The sequence below is a fragment of the Onychomys torridus genome, chromosome 22 (assembly GCF_903995425.1).
Source record: "Onychomys torridus chromosome 22, mOncTor1.1, whole genome shotgun sequence".
NCBI classification, from domain to species: Eukaryota; Metazoa; Chordata; class Mammalia; order Rodentia; family Cricetidae; genus Onychomys; species Onychomys torridus.
The window spans coordinates 28,124,901-28,151,804 of NC_050464.1; the positions used below are offsets into that span (position 1 = coordinate 28,124,901).

At 48.1% G+C, this 26,904-nt stretch overlaps 1 long non-coding RNA gene across 1 annotated transcript; it reads right to left on the bottom strand.

Moving 5' to 3' along the window:
* On the bottom strand, positions 1–26,749 carry LOC118572552. Its single transcript, XR_004943498.1, has 4 exons — positions 26,561–26,749; positions 25,985–26,122; positions 3,861–3,926; positions 1–3,721 (listed from the first exon to the last, which is right to left on the bottom strand). It is a non-coding gene; the product is annotated as an uncharacterized LOC118572552 (long non-coding RNA).
* Between the last annotated feature and the right edge of the window lie 155 nt (positions 26,750–26,904).

A 26,904-nucleotide genomic window follows, 5' to 3' on the forward strand; every position in this document is an offset into this window, starting at 1 on the left:
CCCCTGTTATAAAGTGATTTTATTAAATTGATTTAGACATACTGTAGGTCAAATAATATTTTCTGAAGATAACAATTATGGACTTTAAAGCTTGACATAAAATTAGTAGCTTCAAAAGTGTTAGTTGTATTCCCCAGCAACAGCATGATAAAATAATTCAACTATGTAGAAATATAGAACTCTAGGACTAGCTGGAAATTGGGAAATCATTTAGTCCAGTGTCCTCATTCTGTGAGAAAACTAGACCTGAAGATTAAGCGATTTGCCCAAGCTTACATACCTAGTAGTAATAAAGCTAGAAATCAAACCAATTCTTCCTAAAACTAAGATTCTATTGATGATATTTCAACTGGCTCTCTATCAACTCAAAGTCTAGATTTTCCTCTAATGCTCCACGCTGTGGTGACATTGAGTATAAGACAGTACAGTAAATTGGTGTGGTGGCTGTGAGGCCTGGAAGGGGCTTTGTTAGCCAATAGCCCTCTCTGGAGAGGGGGAAGGCAGTGACCAGTGGGCCAGAGGCTTGCCTGAAGGTGTCTGCACTGAAATGCATGGTAACAGATTCATGCCCAAACACAACCCACTGACCATGAGCTCCTATCAAGCCTCCTCTACACACCAAGGCTTCATTCAGTCTTACAACAGCCTCTTCCAGCCAAACACTTCAAAAGCAAAACAAAACAAAAAAACAAACCTGCAGAGAAAAACCAAGCAGCAGTCTTGTATTTCTGACCATCTGGGAAGTTCTTTCTCCAGTCTTAAATGGCTGGCAGAAGCCACCAAGCCAGTCACCCACTTCAGACTTACAGGTCATTAGTTTCCCCAAAGACTTCCTGAGCAAATGACTGCATGTGGGAGACCGAGAACGGGAATGAGAAGGAAACGGATATGGGAGCTTTGTGCCGGTGTCACCGGGGACTTTTGGTCTTCTCAACATCCCTCGAGTTCCTCCGAGAGTCTTAGCATCATCAGTCAGTAGAAACAAAATCAACACAACAGGCCCATAAATGCTCGCGCTCAGCTCACGGCTCAGCGCCTGCCTGCCTCCCTCCCCACAAACTACCTGCAGCACCTGCATCTCGTCCCCAGAGCCAGCAGCTCCTGTGCTGTGTACTTGTACTGCTCTCCTCACCTGGCCCCAGCACCTTCAGCGCAGAGTTTCTGACCCTTGCTACCTGGCCCCCCACCCCCTCTACATACCACCCTAGTTTATTTCTCATAGCACTTAATCACTACCGCAAACTACATTATTTATGTGTTAACTTGTTATCCCGTTTCCTCCAGAGGTGAATTTCATGATCCAGTGGCATTCCCAGCACCCAGTACATGTCCAACACCCAGGAGGCATTCAATAAATACTCAGTGAATGAATGAGGAGGATGGGTCAGCAATACATACTCATGCCTAAAAAGAACTGTATGTGATCCATGATGACATCTACACATTATTGCCTGAGATGACAGATCCATCCTCAGTGACTCCCCAGTCAGCCCTCCCAAGGCCTCCCCAGCTGGTAGGGAACCCCACCATTTATAAAAGGAGCCCAAGAGGGTCACTCTTGAAGCAGACAAGCTCAGTTTGCTTGTTTCTTCCTCCCTGATATATACATTCAGCTACTTAAAAAAAAATTTTTTTTTCAAGTTAAAGCATGTGACGCAGCCACTAGGAAAAAGTCTAACTTAGAGACACAGTGATTAGCAGAGTCCACAAACTAAAGAAAAGTTCCAGAGCATGTACATCTGCCAGTGATTTCCTGATCGGCTGAGTGAGTGCATATTATGACTTTCCTAAAATCTAAAATGAAATTTAATGCCATCTAGGAAGGGGTAGGTGTTTATAGGTACTCTGAGGACACGAGGTACGGTGGATTCAGAAATAATGGGATATATGGAAAGCTATGTGAGATTGAGCCAAGTGGCAACCTCAGAAATAGCAGGACTCGGCCTTCAAGGGAGCTGCCCATCTTCAAATGCACTGACAGGTAGGTAGGTTTGAATAAAGGAAGGAGTGTGTGGTCCAAAAGGGGGTGTCTGGCGTTGCCTGGAAACACAGCACAGATAGAAGGTGACTCAGAGGCTAAGCAAGACTCGTGAGTTTTGAGGATTCTTTCAGCTGCTGAGGCATGTTGCCAGAGTCCCAGGAAACACTATACCCGTGACAGGGACACAATACTCCATCTTGGGCACATACAAAAAATTCCAAGTTCAGAAAAACACAACCTCCTCAGAAAGAATGTTCTTCTGGGGATTGCTGTAGATGTTCCCGGGGTCAATGTAGGTGGATTTGGGGTTTCCTTCCTAGTGGCACTTACGGGTTTAAGATTTTTAATTCTTAGCAAAACATCTTTATATAACTGATATTTTGAGATGGTTTCTCTCCTTGGTGTGTACTCTCTGGTGGATGCAAAGACTAGTACTCTGGCTGAAGGCCTTGCCACACTCATCACACTTAAAAGGTTTCTCCCCTGTGTGCACTCTCTGGTGGATGCAGAGGCTAGAACTCTGGCTGAAGGCCTTCCCACACCCACAACACCTATAGGGCTTCTCCCCTGTGTGCACTCTCTGGTGGATGCAGAGGCTGGAGCTCTGACTGAAGGCTTTCCCACACTCGTAACATTTATAGGGCTTCTCTCCAGTGTGGACCCTTTGATGCATGCAGAGGCTGGAGGTGTGCCTGAAGGCCTTCCCACACTCTTCACATTTGAAGGGCTTCTCCCCAGTGTGGACTCTCTGGTGCATACAAAGGTTAGAACTATTACTGAAGCCTCTCCCACACTCACTGCAGACATACGGCTTCTCGCCAGTGTGGACTCTCATGTGGATTTGAAGATGGGAGCTCCAGTTGAAGGCTTTCCCACACTCATAGCATTTATAGGGCTTTTCCACAGTGTGAATTTTCTTATGTCTATTCAGTTTTGTTGTCGTGCTAAAATCCTTACCACAATCATCACATTTATAGACCTTCTCTCCTGTGTGGTCTCGCCAATGAATATGAAGTTCTGATATGTGAAAGAAACCCTTATCACACTTGTCACATTTATGGGGTTTCTCTGCTGTGTGGATTTTCTGATGCATAAAAAGATCTGCTCTCTCAGAGAAAAATTCCCTGCACATGGGGCACTTGTAGATCATTTTTCCTATTTGGTATTGTGACTTAGAGAAGAAAGTGTCCTTACAACTATGAGTTCCAGGACTGCTACTTCATAAAGCCTCTTATTCTGCCATCTTGGCAGTCTATCTCAGGCTTGCTCTACTGGGCAAGCTTACTGTCAGCCTCAGCTTCTCCCTGCCTGTCTTTCTGTGGAAGGCTTCTTCCTGCATAGTGTTCCTCCCTCAGTTCTTACTGATGACAAAGTCGCACTGACTTTCCTAAGAATCCCATAGCTCACCAGCACAGAGCTTTCTTTCCTTTAGATCCCCTGTGGTCAACATTCCAGGGGTAGGAATGAAGAAGACACCTTTGTTCTGAGCCCCTGGAGTCTTTCCGATGTGCAGGACTCTTCTACTTCTCACTCATAAAACAAAGTCTGTGTAGTGCGATCTGTCTGTCCAGGGCAGAAGGCGTCAGCTGGTGGTGAGTCCCGGTAGCACCCTCAGAAGAGCCAGAATGTCGCTCTGCCTCCTTCCCATCAGATGGCAGGTCTTGACAGCATGAAGGTTCCTTGGCTCCAGGGACAGCCAGTCTTGCTCCTGGGAACTCTATACAGTAGCACGCAGGTTTTCTTTAATACAAACAATAAACAACATACAATGTCCTTTCTGCCCAGAAACATCCATTGATCTCAGGATTACTTAAATGGGACAGAGGGAGCATGGGGGAACAGGGGATGGATGGACACACACACACACACACACACACACCTTTTTTTTGATCCTGAAGAGGCAGCTCTCTCATCTTCCAGAGGGACGTCTCTTGGACTTGCAGGTCTGAGAAGAGAATTTGAAGATATCATGCTCCTGTTCTAGGCCAAGTACACGATCAATTACAGCAGCTCCATCAGTTATCTGAACATCAAGGAGAGAATCTGACAGAAGAGAACTCCTCTCAAGACTCATAAGCAAGTTCGAGGAGTAGCTGTCCTGAAGAAGAATAAGAAAAAGCACCTCTGCTTTGAAAGACTGACCCCACATGTGAGAAAGAAGATGCATGTCAGCATCAAACATTCCCTAGCTAGCCCTCCTCAATGCCTTCCTGGCATGCTAACAGCTTCCGATCTTCACCCTGGCACTGGGGCCCTGCATGGCCTGCCTGGTCCTCTCTGCTTTCTGTACTTTGCTTTCCTCTTCAGTTCCCACACAATCCAACTGCAGCCTGCCTGAAGGCCTTTCCACCTGCTCTTAGGGCTGGATCCACTCTCCTATGTGGCTGTGTCAACTCCCACTCTCCATGAGGCCCTTAGCAGGAGTCAACATGAATCTCAGCTGGGTTTGTCAAAGCTCATATACCTTGTAACTATTTTGGCCCCTGGGTTTTGACCCCACACTGGGATGTAAGTACTGGGAGAGGTAACTCGGCATGCTGCTTACCACCACACTGGCAGTCAGTGCTCGCTAAGTATGTCCACGGTCTTTTAAGACCCTACTCACACCCACCGGGGCTGCCTCATTCTAGAGAGCAGATAGGAAAACATCTGCCACCGCCTTATTTTAGGCTTTGGATAGTCCCAGGGGACAGAAATAGAAAGATGGGGGGACTAAAGAAGCAAAAATCCCCCAATCGCTCACTGGAGACTATCTGAGGCCATCTCAGCAATCTTTTCATCTCACACATTTATACAGTGATATATCAATTAATGAATAAAATGGCATTAGTAGGCTGTGTGTGTGTGTACACACGTGACGGAAGCCAGAAACTCCTCAAGAGCTGGTCCTTCCTTTCCACTTGTTTTGTCATTGTGTGCTGTCAGGGAGTCTTCTGTCTGTCCGCCCGTCCCCCCCATTTCACTGTATGAGTGCTGGGATTACAGACACACACACTAATGTGCTTGTGCCCGTGCTCAGCCTTACCAAGGTTCTGCAGACTCCAACTTGAGTCTTGTGCACACACAACATCTTGAGCCACCTTCTCCACACCCTCAGAAAGCCTCCATAAAACAGATTTTTAAAAAGGACTATTTTGTTTTTATGGCTATATGTACATGCCGTGTGTGTGTGTGTGTGTGTGTGTGTGTGTGTGTGTGTGTGTGTGTTGGTGCCCATGGAGGTTAGAAAAAGGTGTCAGATCCTCTGAAGGTAAGAGTTACAGGTGGTTCAGAGCTATCTGATGTGGGTGCTGGGAACTGATCTCTGGTCCTCAGGAAGAGCAGCAAGAGTGCTTAACCACTGAGCTTTTCTATAGCCCCTAAAATGACATTTAACAATTGCTCCAAATACAGACAAGGTATCTGGTGACCAAAACGTCAACAGAGAGCTTGCTCTGGGTCAAAGTGTTAGGACTGTGACATCTTCACAATAAGGCAATGGTCACTGTCCCAGGCCAAACTGAACCTCTCTCTGTGGTAAGTTGCCAGGGAGCAAGCAGAGAAACCTGAGCCAGGCTGTAGAAGCAGTTACCCTGTTTGTGGCAAGAGGCCAAGGGTGCAGGGGGTGGGGCTCTGGATCAAAGACAGCCGGACTACCATACAACAGCAGGTCTTCCTTTGGAACCTGACACAAATAAACCACCAGCTAAAAGAGGCTACTGGGTGGCACATGGGCACTGTACCTACAAGGAAATGCCACTATAATACATAAAGCAATGTCTAGTCTTGGGTCACTCTGATGTCCACAGGAGTGGCAAGGTGATATGGTGCTTCAGAAACAAAATAAGGAAAAAGAAAAGCAGGCAAAGTAAAAGGCACAAAGGACAAGCCTTTCAAGCCAGTGAATCCAGAGTACAGAAGAGGGTGAAGAAGAATACTGTGTATCTTGCTGAAGAACCAAGAACACAGCCCCCGCCCCCAGAGGTCAATGCAGAAAAGGCTGAGGGCCAGGCACACCGTCACCAGGGGTGCCATGACATGAATGAAATCCCAAATGGTTCAAGTCTCCAGCTGAGCCTGTACCCAGGAGCACGAAGAGCTGAGAACTGAAGAACTCTGGCAGCCACTGGCCTTCCTCTGCGTGAACACCGGAAAACAAAACAAAAAAAGCAACTGAAACTCCAGAAAATGTACTAGGGAGCCAGCCAAAGGCCTAAATACTAGACAAAGCTCCACAGGTTGGGTCTCTATAGACAAAGGTGTGGTGGCTCAGTGATGTGCCATGAGCTCCAGAACTCTGAAGGTTTAAAAGCATATGGCTTCTAGAATGCTCAAGACTTGGCCTTATGCCTCATCTTCAATACCCAGCAGGGTCTGCTTGGTGTGCTTGCCTGCTCAGAGTGACCTCACACTGCAGGGGAAACTGAGGACTGGTGCTCAAGTGAGGCAAGAAGTCAAGACATGAGTCTTAAATGCCAGAAAAGGATACCAAAAAGAGAGGCTCTAGGCTGTGGCACTGAAGGGGACCCTGATGGCAGGACATATCCACAACAGGTGGGACGGGGAAGGGCTGATGGCAGACCACCCTCAGAGGCAGCTCTGGGTTGCTGCTACCACACCCGCACTCCTCCTCCAGAACCGCACACGCTTCAGCTCTGAGTTCCAGAAGAGACCAGAGCAAGCACAGACACTCCAAATGAGAGCCAACCTGAGGCAGAACTTGAGTGACAGACTACTTAGAAACAAGTTCAGAGCCAGCTGGGGAGGAAGGGCTGGTAGTGGCATTGGAAACACGGTACATGCACTGCTGACCAGAAAGTTTACTGATTGAAAAAAGGTGAGCTCTTGAATTTCTGAGGGATTTCTCCATGCAGGCCATAATTTCCACCCAGTAATGGAGAGCAAGGTGTACAGTCTCCACAGAGCAGCAGCTGGAGAGGCAGCACACTGTAGAGCAGGGACCAGGAGAATGTAGGTGCCAACACTGGATGCTAGTTCTCTGAAGTGGAAGCAGAGGATGGTAAGCTATAACTGTGTGCCATGCATGGATGCTTGGGTGGGGGGACCCCAGTGAGTTCCTGGAAAGCTGCAGCCACACACAGACTCCAACTTCAGCCAGGCAGAAGTCAGGACTTCCACATAGGCACGCAGCTGTCCCCACTGGCTGAGGAAACCTGAAACTAGAAACCCAGCAGTTGAACTTGCCCAGCCTGGCTAACCAGGTGATGTGAGCAGAATGGCACCCTGAGAAATAACTTAGAAGATTACAGGAAGATGTGTGCAGAGCAGCTGGGGGCTGATGGCATTTGAAATAGGGGGAAAATGATGGTTTTCCAAAGATGGGAAACTGAGTGAGGCACACATGTGGAATGGAATGAAGAGAAGGATTTAGACATGTCCTCCCTCAGCATCAGGCCTGGCATACAGGTCCCAGCATGGTTTGGCATCTATTTTACTAACTGAGATGATGTATATGGCCTTTAGAAGGAGCTGGCTCTGGGAGTGCTCTGTGCTTTGTTCTATTTGAAAAAAAGGCACACATGTTCAGGCTGCTAAGACCAATAGCAATTGGTAATCAGCAGTTATCACAGACTAGTTCTGGGAGTGACCAGAAACAAGAACATGCAGCAGATTGTACTCAGGTTCAAGCCCTGAGTGATGGGTGCCTAGGGAGTCCATTTTTTTCCTTTGTTTACTTTGAAGTCGATCTGAAATTTTCATAAAAAGCCTGAGAGGCCTCTGCAAATCCAAATGCTATAATAAAGGGTTCTTAAGCCCTAGGAAAGACACACAACAGCACTCTCACAATTCAGTTGAGTAGTCCATACAACCCAGCCATAGCATCCCACACGAGAGTGTCTGCCAGCATTCTGTCCATCAGGATTGAAACTGTCCTTTGCCTACAAACACCCCATCCAGCATTTTGCCTGGAGAACACCATGGAGTCTTCTCTGCTCACAGCATCTCTAGTCCCCTAACCACTTCTTGTCCTACCCCCAAGACACTGACTCCTTTCCCACTTCCCAGTCTAGCTCAGCTCCCCCAGTGCCCTGCTTTGCTACCATACCTACGGTGGCAACCAGGCTCTGTCCTTACCAGAAACTGCTCTAGAACTCAGGCTAATCGACCTTCCGGGGTCACCACACTCTCACACCTGATGCAGGCTTCAATTCAGCCACTTAACTGCTAACTTTCATTCCACTCTGAGCCATGTCCCAGTTTTCTGAGACCAATTCTCTCCATGTCTGCACGTGATCTTGACCACCAAAACAGTGCCATCAGACTTCACCTGGGATCACAAATCTTAAAAGGATACTTAGCTCCTCCCTATTTTTCTGAAAGTCCTGCATACACACTCACCCAGTATTTTAACTTCCAGCACACTATGTTCTTTTCTTAAGTTCTTCCATGTGTCTAGGACAAGGACCTCTGCTAGCACCCAGGCCACTCCCCTCTATTTGACAGACACTCTGGTTTATCCCCTCTATAGGTTCTATGGAATGTGTTCCTGTCTGTTCTGGAGAAGTTCTTCAACCCCTAACGGTTGTCAGCCAAGACCCAGCAGGAGTTCCCCAAAGGGCTCTGAACTCAGGGTGCTCCAGGTTGTCCACCTCACACATGGAACAGCCCCGATCCCACAGCCTTTACTTGTCATGACTGACCCAGTCTAAGGTACTCCTGCAAACATCTTCTCTCAATAGCCATTCTGTAACTCACTGCCAACCCTCACCTGCTTTCCTGCCAGCTCTGTTCTCCAAGTCCCTTCTGTCCCAAGTTTCCACTCTGTAAGAATCATGTTCTAATTGCAGTTCTTCACACTCCACAGACATAGCTCTTCCAAACATTCTGCTCAGACTGTCCTTTCTGGCTCCTCCCCACCTAAATCCTCAGCCTCACCTTACAAGACAGAACAAGGCAGGAAGAAGGGCTAGCACTGGTTGTTCTAAAGCAGGAGAAAAGATCACCTGTAGACCCATCTCCAGGGCTCAACCACTCAGGCACTAGGGGAGAAATGCTAATGGCTAGCTTTCTGAAAGAAAATGGGGTTTTTCTAACAGACACACCAAAAGGACAAACTGCAGCAGTCTCTGCCTGCCCATCCAGATCTCTGCCTTCTCACACTGACACAGGACATGACTTGGTTTCCACTGTCACTGTTCTAAGCCTCCCACCTGGGAATGTATGTGGCTTCTGCCAAAACTTGGCAGGCAGCCACTGCACCATCTACATGTATCCCTCAGACCTGTAGCCAGCTCCCTCTGCATCACATGCCCAGAGAATCATGACTTCTTACACAGGGTGTGCACATATGTGCACACTCCCTCCCCACCTCTGCAGACTGTAGTCTCTCCCTCCTCCTTCAAGTGAGAGGCAGCAATTCTGCCTGGGGTCCACACAAACAGCATTCCCCTGAGGACGTCTGTGTGGGAAACATCTGCAGCAGTATTCAGAAACATCTGCAGCACTTTGAAGACAATGACCCTATTACTCAAAAGTCAAGTAAAAATGCCCCTCTGAAGGAACCTAAAAGCACCGCAAGCTTTCTGCAGCTCTCTAGCTGTGTGTTGCTCTGAAGTACTAGTAACCCCACTCGAGCAGAGTGCCTTTGAAGCACTGAGTCCCGAGCGGAGTAGCCTCTGTAGGTCAGGCCTGTGGACACGTCCATCATACCTCAGACCCACAGAGAGCACGACATGTAATCAGCCATCCAAAGCACTAGGTGCAGTTTCTGGGGAAAGAAAATGAAAGGCAGACGTGATGACCATTTTTCTACCCCAGCACTTCTCAGAAACCAATCCTCACACTGCTGACGGAAACAGCTACTGGTCACCTTTCTCACTGACAGCTGCAGATGGTGTCATAGTGGCCGGGTAGGACTCCAAGAAAGATGGTGATACATGGGTGGGGAAGTGCAATGAGTCACAGCAACTTTGAGAACTGGAAGGCTGTGCTGGAAGATCCTGAATCCCAGCTCCCCCAGGGCATGCTGATGAGTGGCTGATACTTGAAAGCCAGCATACCTGCCAGCCTAGGAGAGAGCTGTTCCCAGAAGAGATGATACAGTACTGTTGCATACCTCTTAGACACAGAACACAGGCACGGACACAGGCCTGTGCTCCATCGACACCTGACTAGGGCCAGGCACCGGGCCTGCTTTGAGAGTTTGAGGACCATAGCACATGCTCCAGTCCCAGAATCTTTGGAGCAGGCTCTGGGAGAGACCTTCCCCTGGAGCCTAGATGGTGAGCACTTCTAAGCTGAACCCCTAGACAAGATGCCACAGGAAGACTAGGAGGGAAGCCCAAGTTCAGTGTGGGGAAGGCGGTGTAGAACAGAAGCAAGGCCTTGCTCGGTCAGAAGTTCCCACCAGCTAGCCACACTCCATGTGAAATGACAGGTCTTCTCTGTGGAACTAGGTTTCCACTGTGTGACCCCTGGCGGTAGTGTCTCTTATCTTCAGAGACAGGAAGGCACTGAGCGTTAATCCCAAAGGCAGACTGACAGCAGGGAACTCAAGACGGGACGCCCCAGGGGGACTGCAGTTTAGAGGATAAGAGCTCTGGGCAAATAGGATCTAGCATTTATTGTTCATCTACATGTTACTTTGAGTTCTCTGATGGGGACACCCTCTTCCTCTTCACCACTCCTCCAATGCTGTTTTCTCAGAGTCATCTGGGCCGTACTCCCGACATCTGACTCCCTTAATGTGGCTTTTCCTCTAACAGCCACTCTGGTCCCACGTCCCTCTCCTATGTAGCCCCACCAGAGTCCAGTAATAGAACCCCTTGCCCTAACCGCAGGACCAAGTGCCCACATTCTTCTAGAACCATCAGCTCTGTCAAGAAAGGAGAGCCATGCGCTGGCATCTCTCCAGTCCCATACTTAATACCAGCTGGGATGGGGTCCTCACCTGGTTAAGAGAAGGACTTAATAGATGGTAGGTCCTAACATCTTTTAAAGTATGGCATCCTTATAGGTACAGAGGCAACTAAGTGGAGATAGGGCAGAAACTGAGATGTGTACAAGAGCCAAGGCACATCAAGGCTACTGGCTGCCCCCAGACACTGGAGGAGACAAAACTATCCCTTCCCTGGGGGTTCAGAAGGAGTGGGGCCACCATCACCTCATAGCAGCCAGTGAGGATAAAATCTGTCCACGGCACTTTGTGACAACAGCCTGAGAAATTACTAAAGAAGGACAAGGCACACTGTCGGGAGCCCTGTTCCTTCAGGGGACAGTGCACAACACGGATGTCTTTGTTAGTGATGTGTATGTTCTGTATGATCCATACTTCTCTAAAAGTTGGGACCCCCTTGCCTATGCACTCAGAGGGACGGGGTACAGCTATGTATCTCATTACAATACTTTCCTCCAAGAGATGACACTAAACTAGCTCCTAACTTCCCCCTTTCCAGTCTAGTGCTTTCGCTTGTCCAGGAAACAAAGTTCCATAAGCAGTGAGTAGTTCCCCTCAACCAACACTCCTCATGATGCACATTCTTCCCAATCCAGCCCATTGCCCTAATTCCACCCCTTAAATTTGACCCATGTGCCCACTGTCCACCACAGACAGACACACACACACACACACACACACACACACACACGGATATATTCTCAGCTCAAGAGAGGCTTGAAGCTCTTCTCAGGACCAGCAGCTCTGCACAGATAGTGGTACGTTCAAGCTTGTTCTTGAGAGACCCCAGCTCTGAATTCTTACAGAAATCTTTTTGTATCTCCCATTTGGTGTCCAGCGCATTCTTCTGCTTTTCTTCTACTACACAATGAACAAAACCTCTTATCTAAGGAGCCTTAGGATAAGCAGTGGCTCATACACAACAAATGTCTTAGAATGTGGGCTCTAGTTTGCTGTGGGATAATCCTTCTGTACACTGTGAATATATGTTCTCATTGGCTAATAAAAAAAAAAAAAAAAAAAAAAAAAAAAAAAAAAAAAGCTGACTGGCCTACAGCAAGACAGAGTAAGGCTAGGCAGGAAAGCCAAACTGAAAATGCTAGAAGGAAGAAGGGCAGAGTCAGAGAGATGCCAGCCACCTGGGAAGCAAGATGCTAGAGGACAGGTAAAGCCACAAGCCATGTGGCAATACATAGATGAATAGAAATGGGTTAATTTAAATGTAAGAGCTAGTTAGTAATAAGCCTGAGCTATTGGCTGAGCATTTATATTCATATAAAAGCCTCTGCATGCTTATTTGGGATAGGGTAGTTGGGACAGAAATACTCTGTCTATGCCAGTTCTCATGCTTACTAGCATTGTGACCTCAAGCACATTACCTCTAAAACCCAACTTCCTCAAATTTAGAGACAGAATACCGCACCCTCATCTGATCTCAGGGTCCCGTGAAAGACACTAAGATAGTATATGAGCACTATGAGACCAGTGTGTCTGCCTGGAAAACACAGGGACCCATGCTACTGTCACCTAATGGGAGCTACAGGAATCCATGAAGAACAGCTTATCCTCCTTGTTATCCCAACTGCATCCCTTCCTTAAGGGCTTCCTTTCCATTTTTAAACAGTGATAAAACATTAAAAAAAATGTTTTAGCATTTATGTATCTTGTGTATAATGAAAAATGTGTGTCAGCAAGCTTGCCTTAGTGCATAATATAGAGATCAGAAAACAACTTGCAACAATCAATTCTCCCCTTCACCATGGGGATCAAACTCAGGTGGTTAGGACTGGAGTAAGAACCATTATTTGCTGAGCCATCTTGCTGGCCCTGAATTAACATTCTTGTAAAATTTTAATTTTCACTTCTATTATGGGAGACATCAAAGCTTAGAACCACAGAACTTTAAAGCTCTCTGATAATTTTTCCAAGCTTAAAGAGGCTCAGAGACACCAAGGGCTGAGAATCTACCTAGAATCCACCCAGGAAGAGGCTTGGGCATACAGGAATAGCAGCACACATTTGCATGTCCTTTGTGATTTCCACCATCCTCAGAATGGAAATGAGACTGTCCTCAACATAAAGTGGGGGGCAGGAGAGGGGACGACACAAAACTACCCCCAAGTCCTGTAAAATCATTCCAATGTTTTTGCTTTAAAGGAGTATCATTTCCAAGTGGGAGCAGCTTACTAATCTTGGTCCTCAGCTGCTCCCCTGAAGGATGGGAGCCCCACTCGTAAGAGAGTGCAGCTCACCTCAAAAGCAGTCAGGAAGCCTCAGAGATAAAAACAAAACAAACACACAAAAAAACAGGCTCTAACTTGGCAGGTCTGAGATGAAGCACAATTCCAAGGTTCCTAAGTTCCCGTCACACCAAATTCAATGAATTTGAGGCCTGTGTGCTACCCACCCCAACCACCAATGGGATGACAGGATACCACTCCTCCCCCAGGTCTAGGCACACACCTGTCAGGTAACCTTCCTCCCAACACCACCACCACTGCAGAAAGCCACAGCTGAACACCAAGAAGCAGCTTTAGCTAAGAGGTCTGGTCCATTCATCTTCACTCAATGCCTAGGACTGTGCAGTTTGGCCAGGGCCTCTTTGCTTCTGTCAGTACCAGCAGCCCGGAAGACACCTTTCCATTGCCCAGGGAGGCTTATGCTCCACAGAGTCCTCATACTTCCTTTGGCACTCTAACGCCAGCTCTCTTTTCTTATCAGTCATGTCAGATGTGTCCTGGGCCATTGCCCCACAAGTCACAGTGAGGCTCCACCTACAAGCTGTCCCAGCTTTTCTAATACAGCTGCTAGGGCTTGCAACTCTGTGCACCATACCTGACCTCTGGCTATGACAATTGGGAAAACCTGGGGCCAGACCACCCTTTCTCAGGGTACTTACTGTCTGTCATAGCAGAAAGTGGGCCTTCTTCCTGCTCAGGGCCAATTACAAATACCAAAAGCCAGATAGATGACCAGAGTTGGGTACAAGTTCAACTCAGACTAGTCTCAGCATGTACCAGGGTTGCATGAGTCTGTTTTGTATGGTCAGACCTTCTATGCTAGCAGGCCACAGTCCAGAAAACTTCTGAACACAGGACTGGCCCCAGAGCAGGGACCCTCAAACAGGGCTTCCCTCTGGGGTTGCATGGCACTGAACAGTAGTATCTCAGCAATGGGTCATAAGGATTTAGATGCTCCCTTAGCAGTTGGCTTCTCCTGGATGGATTCTGAGTGCCCTCCTGCCTCCACTGTAACAGAAGATGCTCCCCTAGGGGTTTCCAAACCCTTTAGGTTCCGAAACCTGTAGGCTGCTTCTTAGACTTGTCCAAAGTAGCTCTGACTATGGGTGGGCTTCTGACACCAGACTGAAGACATCCAGTTAGTTCTATCTTTTCCTTTTCTGGAATCATATCAAAGTGTAAAAATCCTGCTCCCTTATTCACAGAAGATCTGATGTCATACTTGCTGCCTTATTATCTGGATCTCCACCACTACCTGGGAAAGACTATAGTCACCCGGTATGATTGCAGACCATGGACTGGGCCACTGCAGGACTTTCTAGCAGAGCGGCCTCATCCTTCCTTTCTCTTTCATCATACCCTACACAGCTCCAAGTCTAGGCTCCCTGGTTTAGTTCATAACAGACCGAAGTGTTCCTGGGCCATGGGTTTTCAGAGACCTAAGGATGAAATGCCTTCACTCTGTCCTGGGGGTGCTGTACTCCAGAGGCCTCAGCCCAACAAGGAAAAAGACACAAAGGGTTGTCTGATTTTTTAAACTAGAAATTTCCACAAAGACCATGAAATTGGACCCTGAGGACAGAAAATTATAGAGGGAATAAGGTCAAGTTCTCTTCTGCGTGATGATGAGTGCATGCACTAAGAACATGATGGAAAGCCCTGGAGGTTCTATAGCTCCTCAGCAAAATCCTACTGAAATGACCCAGAGACTGGCACAACTGGGTGGAGGCCTGGGCACTGCCACTTGCTGTGTGATCCTGGGTGATCGCAGGCTATCTGCACAGCAGGATAAACATCTCCAGTAACTGGCTGAGATAATTACAGAAAGGAACAACTCCCTATCAGAGTGTCCAGAACACAGCTGAGGCTAGAACAAATATTTGTTTATTATTTCCTGTATTTTAATTAGTGCATGGCTGAGTCTGGTGTCTGCCAAATGTGCCACTTGATGGGCAAAGTTCTGAAGGCTATGAGCTCGTCTTTAGTAATGAAGGCTCCTTCTCCACCCAAAGCCCTGTCTGTCTGTCTCCCTACCACCTCCACTACTGCCCTCACTTTTCAACACCACCTACAGAAATGGCAACATAATGGACAGATGACAGACAGCCTTTGGGGATAGCACACACAAGGACTAAATTTTTCTACCTAGTAAATGTGTGTATAATCCTTGGTCTCACACTAACTAGCTATGTAGCTACTGGTAACTTGTCCCCATCAGCCTCAGCTTGAACAGCTGGCCAGTTAAGAAAGCTGGGGGGGGGGGGTCATGCCAGGTGCAACCTCCTTTAAGCACCCATTATAAGAGGTGAGGTATCCACTCCGGCCTTCTGAGGAAGAGCACAGTGGGTACCACTGAAACACAAGTTCCCCAGGGCATGGCTAGGAGACCTAGCAAGGGTCGGGGAACGAACAACAGTATAAAAATGCCCTTCTCCATCTGTACTCTGCTACTCTAGACACTCCAGCACGGCGAGAAGTGAAAAGAAAGGGTGAAGGATAGGCCAAATCTGTTCCCTTTCTCACTAGGACTCCCGTATTAACCCAGCTTCCTTCCTCCACTGCTGTAGTGGTGAGTGCCAAAGGGACACATCCAGCTCAAGCCCCGGGGTGACAGGCTGGGAAGCTCCAGCCACTGCCAGAAAATAGGCTGAAAAATAGCATGGGCCCAGGTCAGCCAGCTCCAGGGAGACAAGACAATCTTGTGTAAAGTGGACCTCCTTCAGCAACAGCATCCCTCACCTTCCATATCCTTTCTCTGCGGTCTGTGTGAATCACATGACCCAGGGACCCCAGCTAGGGCTATTGCTATACCTGGATCATAACTCCTTAGTTTCACTGCTTACCCAAAAGGAAGTCCATATATAGAGAGGAGCCTGTTGTCACTTGGGGCACAAGCAGTCTGTGTCCCTTAACAAGGTGTCGGATAGTGAGCATCCTGTCCTAAGATGAGGTAAGCAGAACTCAGGACTAGTACAGGGAGAGATATACAGTGGCTTACCCACAAAGGGCACTTACATTATAAAAATAAAATAGTCCAAGGAAGCCAGGAGGATCTCTGTGAGTTCGAGGCCAGCCTGGTCTATAGAGTGATATCCAGGACAGGTGCAAAGCTACACAGAGAAACCCTGTCTTGAACACTGCTTGAATGGTGAAGCGATGGGAAAACTGACCACAATGACAGGAGTCCTCACAGCCACTAGTGGCTGCAAAGCTATAGACTCCTAGGATCCGACTGGACACAGAGGACAAAAGCACCAGGTTACATCATGGAAAGTTGAGGAGCAGAGGTGTTTTCACAGAACTGGGTACTAGGGTTGGGCAATCTGAAGAGATCACCAGACGGGACAGACCAGTCATACCGGGGGCTTGTGTAAGCAGAGGATTCAAGACATGAAAACCAGAGAAGGAAAGTGAATGCTGAAGAACTATGGGAAGAAAAGTAAGGCTGTCTGTACAACTTTCCTCAGTACCCAAGTGATGCTCCTGCAAGGAAGTAGAGCCAACTGAGAAGGAGGTCATGGATGCTGGAAGGAAATCCAGGGAGGGGAAAGCCAGTGGTGCTTTTCACTGATGCTTCAGGCCAGAGGAGCACTGTAAGACACACTCAAGCCCGACAGAGGGACTCCTGGCACGGCTTTACTCTCCCTGTTGGGAACTTTCACTTGATGGTGAAGAAAGGAATTACAATGAAGGCCCCAGGTCTTACAAGGTACTGACAGGATGAAGTAAACGATGCCTGGGCACTTACAGGCACGCTCAGTTTGATGGGCGGGCTCATCACAGACAGGTGCACAGTCACTGTCACCGCTGCACTCACCACCACCACCCCCCACGGCAGCTTGGGTAGAAATCTCAAGGTCTGTTTTTAGGCATGGGACTTCACCCTTCTTGGGAGGTATGACAAGATACCAGACGACTTTGGCATCAACTTGCTGCCATGTTTTCACTCAGACAGGACATGTACTCACCCTGTAAGTTTTAAGCTGGGGTGATGCTAAACTGCTCTGAGATTTAGGGAGAGAAACACATGACAGGCAGGTGGCACGTGCTGATGGAAGTGGCCACAGCACTGTCAGTGCCAAAGACAGGCGCTACACTGTCAAAGCAAACAGACGACCTTCACTACATCACCGACAGCTAGGTTCTCAACAACTTCTCTGTAGATGGACAGGGGCTGAGGGACGTGCTGTAAGGGAGGAGTTGCACACTGTTCTGATATTGGTCCTGACTGAGCACACCAGTCGTAGTGCTTTTCAGACCATGAGAGTAAGCACCATCATCTGACTCTGACCTTAACTGTGACCTATGACAGGGTCTGGAACAGTATCAAAAGCACCAACAAAACCAGCTTTCCCCTGTCTCTCAGGAATATAAACAACCCTGAGAATGCAGTAGTCAGCTTAAGAACCTCAAGACTGCCACATACTCAAGTATGTGGTGCAGAGGGTCCAGCAGATAACAGCAAACAGTCGGGAGGAAGGCGAACCCATCACCAAGACGCTGAAAGCAGAAGATGCAGAGGAGAGAATGAGTCCAAGGGCCTGAGAAAGACAAGAAAGTCAACTGTCCTGGAAAGAACACCCCTGTTCCTGAGGGTATCCTGAGTCTCAAGAATCCTGACAACACATACACCCCTTTCTTAAAATGGGCTGAATGGGGTGGGAGAGATGGCTCAGCAGTTAAGAGCCTTGGCTGTTCTTCAAGAGGACCAGGGCTCAATTCCCAGCACCCACATGGCCATCTCATACCCGTCTGTAACCCCTTTTCCAGGGGATCTGACACCTTCACGTAGACATACACATGGGCAAAACACCAATGCGTGTAAAATACAAATAAATTATAAAATGGGCTGAATGGTTCTCTGTTCCCCAAAAATGAATCAGTTACTTCCATGCTCCTAAGGATGCAGCCTTCTTTCATGAGGCTCTCTGATCCCTGAAACAAGCAGGGTCTCCCAAGTCTACTCCACCAAGCATGCTTGGCAATTGCTTCTGGAGTGACAGGGATCACTCAGCCTCCAGGTAGAACAAAACCCAAGCTGTGAGCATCCCAAAGATCAGTGTTATAGGATGGACAACATGGGAACCAAGGGAATGCACAGATCCCAGCAGTTTGGTGGGAGCACAGCATAGGAGGAACACAATGGATGGTAATGATGATGACAACATGGGACATGGGTTTGCTGAAGGCTGATTGGACACAGTGAAGACCTGTGCTGGAGTTTGAATGTAAAGTGTCTCTACTCCGTCCATACCTGGTTGTGTTGTTTTGGAAAACTGGAGAACCTTGAAAAATGCAGAGTCAAGGGTAGAGTCTGGCTGGAGCCAAGGGTTACTAGTGACAGGCATTGAGGCTGTATAGTGTAGCCATACTTCCTGTCTGCTGACTGCTTAAAATGCCAACAGGTGCCCTAAGCTCTTCCAAGATGGAATGGATCCTTTTTTAAAACTATAAGCCCAAATAAACCCTTCACTTAACTTGCTTCTTGTATTTGGTTACTGCAATAAGGAAAGTAACTAAAAAGGTCTCCAAAGTTCTGTACACCAGGTCAGTGTAGGGGGACATGTCTACAGCCAGGATGGTTTCTGCCTACTGGATTCCTGTAGGAAATACATCTTACAGCCTGCTGCCACTCAAAACTAATGCACAGTCCAAGCTCCTGTCCCCTTCACACTCCTATATTGTTGGTGCCTCTGACATCAGAAGGGAAGCCCAACCCTTTCTATCAACTAAAATAAAAATTTCATTATTCCCACCAAGAAGGAGGAAACATCACTTGTGACCGCAAATGGTCCTGAACATTTAAAGGATGACCTTAACTTTTGGCACTTGCCCAAAGCATCATCAAAACTTGGTCGCATCTGCTCTTTCCTACTCAAGAACTTTCTCAACGATCACAGAGATGGGAGCAGTCTGTCCCATTTGGTCAGTAATAACTAAGGACAGGGGTTACAGAACGGCTCAGTGGGGAAAGCCACCTGTTGCCAAGTCCATTGACCTGAGTTTGATCCCCAGGGTCTACATGGTAGAAGGGAAGAATGGGGAACTGTCTTCTGGTCTCCACATGTGTGCTCCATGGAGTGAACACATGCACACAAAATAGGGAAAACCGTAATTTAAGAAAAGGGCAAATATCATTCTGGAGAGCACGAAACGTACGTGTGCAGACAAGCTCCCGCCTGTCCTCTGTGGCAGCTCCCAGCCTGGCAGCCAACAGCAGTTATGCTGGCTCTAGCCTCACACCCTGCTGTCCAGCCTGCTACACTGCCTCTGCAGAGTGCTGTCTGTTAGTCCTCCTGTTGTTGAGGCCTCATTCTACACATCTGCAGCTCCCAACCCTCAAAACCTTCCTTCTCTGGCCTTGCCCAGTGCTGCCATCACTTGCTTTCATCTTTCTTCCTAAATATAGGTGTCCCTGAAGTTCTGTTCTGATGCCATTGTGTTCAGTGCAGTAAAAACAATGATGTAGTAAGGTGCTGACCTTCCACAGCCTACAAGACATTTCTGCATTGCTCCACAGTGAACTGGACTCTCCACTCACATCACCCCACCTTATCTAACTGTCCCCTTGGCTTGTTCCTCTTCTTCAGCATTTAATAACCATTAAAGAGAAGCCACACTTTACACCCCCACCTCCTTCTCTAGTTGCCAGATGCCCTCCTCAACCTGGGCTCAGGACTGACTTGCCTTCCATCCACTGTACTGCTGACACCCATCAAACCCACTTTTCCCACTAACTAGGAGCCACTTCTGTTTTCTCTCACAGGCTACTGAAAGCCATACTCCTTTGCCGCCATCTAGTATTCTTCCTAGCTACAGAAACTCCTCTATCCTCAGCTAAGGCCTCTGTAATCCATCTCAAGTCCACTTTGATTCCCAGTTTCGACCATCTGGCCCTGATTCTCAACCGGTTGTTATTACAAAAAAAGTTCATCTCAGCACCTCCAGAGGGCACTCTAACACTACTCAGAGACAGCTCAGCTATCCACAGCTTATTAGCCAGCCCAGTGAACAGCAGTCACTTTGGATGTAACCTCTAACTGGCTGCAGCAGAACCCCTTGGGAATGTGCACTTGATTCATGCAGCTTTCATGCAGGCTCCTGGGTTCCAGCCGAGGCTTAGCACCCAGTTCTATTACAAGGTAGAAACAGTTCAGTAAATTACTAGGGAGATTAGCAGAGATCTACAGCAGGAGCAGCGCTGACCATATGAAGACAACTAACTGGGAAGCCAGGGAAACAGCAGCACTGGCTCCGCAGAAGAAAGGCCACTGGTTCTTTTCACAGGGACACAGTCCAGGACAGAGCTCTGCTTCGGCTACCATGGCGTTCTCCTAAGCTGTCACAACAGCATGGAACATGCTACTCTGCATCTTATTTTAGATGTGGAAATAAGTTATGGTTATTTTATGAACTTGCAGGCTATGAAAAATAAATGAGCTTTGGAATAACACTACTGAGAGATGCTACCTTAAAGAAAAGCAGGTGCAGAAGCAATACACATTCCAAATACAGGTAGCCCAAAACCCTTTTCAACTTCTCTAAAAGTAAATTCTGTTTAAAAACCTCTCTTCTTCCAAGGCTGGGTATGTAGCCTATTTGGCAAAGTGCTCAGCTAGCAACACACAGAAATAGCACACATCATCCTCAGACACTTAATGAGCTCAAGGCCAGCCTGAGATACACAAGGCTGTTTCTCCCACACACACCCTCGGCTCTTCTAAAGACCAAATCCACTTGACAAAAATCACAAAAACAAAAACACACCCCTCTTTCACCTTCCCACTGTGACTCTCCACCAAGGACATGTGGCCTTACTTTAAACCTGGGCCTATCAGTATCAACCTGACAAATATACCCTGCTCCCTTTATCACACCTCTAGATCATTTACAAGTATCACACACACAGCCCTGAAATTTCCCAATTTCCAATTCCAGAGACCTCTGAACACCCCCATCTTACTTTTCCCCACACACTCAAGGGACTCGACTGCAGACTCAGCACCGTGAACCAGTAAATGGGAGTGGGAGAGCAGCACTGAGGTGAGACACTGGTGCCTGCCAGAGATCCCACAGCTGTGCAGCAAACAAAGCCACATCTATGACATTAGCTGGGGAGAGACCGGGAGGACCTTCTGACATGGCCATTCTGGGAAAATGCAGGTCACATCCAGAAGAGGGGGTTCAAAGAAGGGGCAACAAGTGCAGATGGACAGAAACAGAAGTAGGAGACTGGGCACCCACACTGACCCTCACTTGAGCCGGAACAGACTCAGTTTCATGCTGCACTCCTCAAGCCCCTCCCATCAACAGGACACACACACACACACACACACACCCCTCTGGTGACACCACCCTCCTTCCTCTCCCAGAAACTTCTTGGTTATCTGCAGAAAAAGGCTTACATCCTCTGGGACACACACGCCTAGCTCTGGCCCAGTATGTCTTCACTGCGCTCCACAAGTGCTCATCTGCTCTTCAAGATGTGACCTTTAAATAAAATGACCAACTCCCAAGCCCCATCTGTCCTCGAAGGGTCAAGGTAGCACAGCCCTCTGGACACAGGGCCAGAGTGCCACTCTGCCTATGTCCTGTCCCTTCTTGACCAGTTCATCAGCAGTACAGAAATTACTCTGACTGAAAGCAGGGACACTAATGCCCAAAGCAATCTTGGACTACCCAAATATCACCAAAGTCAGAGCCAGGACATCTGCAATAACTCCATCTGACACCAACAATGCAGGCTAAACTGTAGAGACATGCCCTGGCTTAAACAATTTACAATGGATAATCCTATTTCAAATTACTACAGAGAAACAACGTCAGTGATGGAGCAGAGCACTACACTTCAGAGAGCAAAGGACGCTCACAAAGCCACAAGGAAGAAACTATGTGACCTGTACATAAGTTCCTCAACTCTGTGGGTCCAAACCCAAGTCTCATTATAGCACCTATTTTGCTAAGTGGGACCCTCTATTTTTTCATCTGTCCAAACTAGAAGCCCAGACACCATCTGCCTCATCTACCAAGTCTTGAACCCTTACCTCATCAGTCTTCTGTAAGCACATCACTTACTTCACCTGTTTCTCCCAAAGCCTCCCTCCCTCATCCACTCTAATGTAACCTTCTTAAAATATCAGATTGTTCTTACTCTGCTTACAATTTCTCATTGAGGCCCATTCACTTGCATTGCATTTTCCAAATGTCTATGGCTTTAAAAGAACATGCAACAGGGTTGGTGGCACCCCTTTAATTCCAGCACTCTGGAGGCAGAGGCAGGAGGATCTCTGTGAGTTCAAGGCCAGCCTAGGCTACAAAGTAGTTCCAAGACAGTCAGAGACCCTGCTTCAAAATGAATGAATGAGCACAACCTTTTATTATGCAGCTAACAGGTCCCCAATATAATGTAATTTGTAAAACTGAACATTCCATTGTAAATACATACAATTTTTGTAACTATAAAAGGACAGGTTATGTTAAGTAGCTCAAAACCGTAATACTCAAAGTCCACAATTCTTAAGACATTAATCTAATTTCTTGTAGACATTTTTCCATTCACAGGTTTTAGTGGAAGATTACTGAAATTTTTATGTTTGTATCATATCTTTAGCTGTGTGTCCTGGTTTTCCTTTACTTAACAGTCATGGCTTTTTAATTTATTTCCTTGCTATACATTTTAAGTGGCAGCATTATCTAGCAAATACATCATCACCATTTTACAATTAAACCTTAAGATCATTTTACATATTCTGTGCATAAGGTTTTTTACTATATTTAAAAATATCCCTTTAACGATCCCCATGTCAGGAAACACAAGTACTGTGAGGCTTGATCTATACGGCTAATGTAACATAAGAATATACACTGGCACTGTACCCTTAAACACTGAACAGTGACTTTTCTCTGTTAAAGGACAGAACTTACACCCTCTTCACTACAAGTTGATGCTCATATAAACACCAGGAAATGCAAAAGCACACAGAAGGGAAACTGGCGTCCAATGTTTCCCTACAGAATCAACCTCGGTTTCCATGGACTCTAGGTATTTTCCTGTTTCTAATCAAACATGTAACTATTTTGTTCTGTATGTTACAAAAACAGAATGGAGCTTGTGTCTTTGTTCAATAGCACACCACAGACACCAATCCAGGCCATCTCTTGCCAAGCCAAGCCAAGCCAAGCCAAGCCCTCCCCACCCCCTGTATAGAACTGCCAAGCTTCCCCGTTATCTTCAGCTCTTCCTGATCTTGTCAGAGCTTCAGGAACATTGATGACCCCCAGAAACTGTGAGAGGTTTTGGCAAATTCGTCTACTTTCTTAGTCTAATGTTTTAAAAAAATATTTTCTACACAGTATCACCGATGTACAAAATTTGGACAGATCTTTATTTTATATGTATGGGTGTTTTGCCTGCATGTGTGCCAGTGTACCATGTGCATTCCTGGTGCCCAAAGAGAGAAGAAACTGGACAGTTGTGAGCTGTCAAGTGGGTTCTGGGAAATGAACCCAGATCCTCTGGAAAATGTGTGGGTGGGTGTGTTTTAAAGTGCCTTTTTGGTTGGGAACAGTCTCAATGACAGAGAAAGTACCTGGCCCTTGGAAGGCTCTGGAGTGGGGGAAAAGTGTTTTTGCTCTTGCTTTTATTGAGTCCCATCTCTTGAAAGAAAAAACTGGGTCTTAAAAAAAGAAAATCAAGCCATCTATTTTGGCTTCACTTTAACTAGTGGTGTGAACTCACCATGAGCTCTAAGAAACAGGCTGCCCCTCCCCGAAGAGCACAGTGAAATGGCCAGTGTGGTCTTCCCACTTCAAATCTCCATCTCACATCCCCACTTTCTGCATGTGGCCACTGGAGAGGTTGTTTAAAACCACATTTCTAACCTGTCCTTTGAATAAAGGCCCTAGACAATCTGACCTCCACCGCCCCCCCACCAGGTTACACTCTCCCCTAACCACCATGCAGCCATGCCTTAGCTCCCACAATGAGCACTACTTGTCCTCCCTTTAAGGCCTTCCCACATGCTGTTCCTCTGCTGGAAAATTAGCCCCTACTTCAATGACACCAGGGCTTACTCACCCCTCAAATCCCAGCTTAGATCTTGTTGCAGGGGGATGGAGGAGACTCAGGGCCCTCAGTCTAAAATGTGGTCCTCCTCTGTACGCTATCTCCCAGCAGGTACTGCCTAACCTTCCTAGCAGATAGCCTAGTCTGTCCCTCTACAGCGCATAAACTCTAAGAGAACAAGGACAAACTAGTTCTCTTAAGCTGCTTTAGGTACTCACATACATCTGAACGAAAAACAGACAAAAACCCATAGCTACAAGAGGTGCTGACTAAATTGACCGTATCTTAAAATGCTACCCCATTTCATTACTATCTCAGCTGGGAAAACTCTGATACACCTACAAACTCATAGGAGGCCCTTTTCCTGAAAGGGACTAAGAGGTAACCTGAATCTTCCATAGCCATAGGAAAGCATGCAGAGAATGTACAACAGGAAAAAATAAGTTTGTTTAAATGTCGAGTAAGATTTTAGCTAAGCAAATTGCAGACACTCTGATCCAGTCAACTAATTAATGTGCCTTTTTTAAAAAAAAAAAAAAAAAAAAAAGGAGTAGAAAAGCACTAGGAAAAAATGTGCCTTGTAAAATATTCATCAGAAACACAGTATTGTCAGTATTTCATAAAAGTGGTGACCAGGACCCGAAATGTAAAAGCTTCAAAGTTGAGTGTCCTAAGTTATCTATGCTATGCTCACCTGATGAAAAACACTATACACATTACATTGGAGGGGGGAGGGGGCTGGGCATCACCAAGACTAATAAAACTAGTCTCTGGTTACTGCTTTTCTCTCCAACTTTCACATGGCTTCAGTGAGGTCTGTGCAGTAGACAGACCTTTAGAGAAACTGAGGCTCTCTCTGTGTCCTCCTCGAGGTCACAGCCATAGTAAGAACAGTCTGCAACCCCCTCAGGGAGGGCTGAGATGCCCAAGTGTAAATTTCTAGCCAAGGAAATCCTCCCTATCATAAATGTTTCCATCCTAGAGTTAGCATGGCTCTGTGGCTCTCTCCAATAAAATTCCATCTTACCATAGAAGGCCACTACTTTTTTTTTCCCTTGAAACTTAAAAGTCGTCCTATAAAATTCAAACTTCAATTGCCATCACTGTGAGGCAGAGTTAAACAAGCAACAAGATCCAAACTCTAGAGCACCAGGCCACTGTTCTGAAAAACGAGTTAAAAGCATTATATGGTAAAATGGAAAAAATGTACAACTAGTTAGTACTCTACATGATGGAAAGCCCTCACATAAAATAATTTCTTAAAGATCTAGGGTACATACCACGTGCATAATAGTTATGGATGAAGTTGTCATCTGTGCCTACATTCACCTTTACAAGAAAACATCTATCGCTCGCTCATCTACAGCTAATTTCTAAATCTTAACCTGAGGGTGGGACAAGGAGGTCACTACTTTTCTCCTCTGGGAAACTCCACACCTACCGAGTAAGTAGAGGGCCCTCGGAAAGATTCCCACCCCTTTAAAGCGATCCAAGGTTTCAAGGGCGCACACCTTCCCTTGCAAGGAGGCATTGGCGTGGGGCAGTGACTTCCAATCCCGGGGCTCCTTTGTTGCAAGAGGCACACTCGAAACTCGGGACGGGGACAGGCGCATCCCCGAGACCGACTTGCGGGGAGTTTGGCCAGAAAAGGTCTCATAAAGAAGCCGAGTTCGCAGAGAGCGGAGACCTGGCTGGAGACGCGGCCGGGGCAGCTGCTGGAGAGGCCGCGAGGGAGAGAGGGGGCGCGTGGGGCTCGGCGGCAGCGGCGGCAGGGGAGTTGCGCGCACCTCCGGCCGGCTTACCTGCGGGGGAGCTGGGGGCCCAGGCGGTGGTCAGACAATGGAGGCGTCCGGCGGCAGCGGCCAGGCTCGCTGGGGCTGCGGGGAGGTCCTCATCACCTCGGCGGGACGCTGGGCGGCCTCGGCCAGGACTGTGCAGGGCTGGAAAGGACACGCCACCGCGCCATGCAGCGGGCCGCTCCGCGCCCCCCCGTGCCCCGGCTCGCGCGCGCGCGGCCATTACCGCCCTCCCCGGGACCCGCCTGGATCCGCTCCAGGGCGCGGCCCTCGCCTCCCAGGGCTGCCGCGCTCCCGCCCGCCTCGGGCCCCGACAACAATGGGGCCCGGCCCGGGAGTCCCGCTCCCACGGGGACCTCTCCAGCTTCGCCCCGGCCCGCCCCGGGCCTGGGCCGCAGCGGGCGCCGCGCTGACCTTCCCTCCTCGCCATGCCCGCGCGGCCCAGGCCCGGCGGAGCGCTGGCTTGTTTTCCTTTTCTTCACCCCCCCACCCACCACCGACTCCATCGCCTTCCGCCCCCAGCCCGCTCGTCGGCCCACGCCCCGTCCGGAAAAAGCCAAGACAGACAGACAGACACACTACCGTCGGCCGAGTCCAACTCACTCCCAAGTGCGACTGCGGAGCGCGCCTAGGCCGCCGACTCCGCGCGCGCCCACCGGCCCTCTCCCCGCGGGAGGGAGGGAGGGGACACCTCACAGGTGCGCCTCCGAGACTGGCGCGCGCGCGCGCGATCCGCACACCCAGACGCCTCCGGGGGGGGGGGGAAATGGCGCGCCTGCGCACGCGCGAGGCCGGCCAGCTTCTCCGCCCCCTCCCTCACTCCCCCGCCCCCGCCCCGTGGAGGGGCGGGGAGGAAAAAAAAAAAAAAAAGAGGGGCGCGGCACGCATGCGTGCCTAGCGGCTCCGAGTCCCCGCCCCCTCCCCGC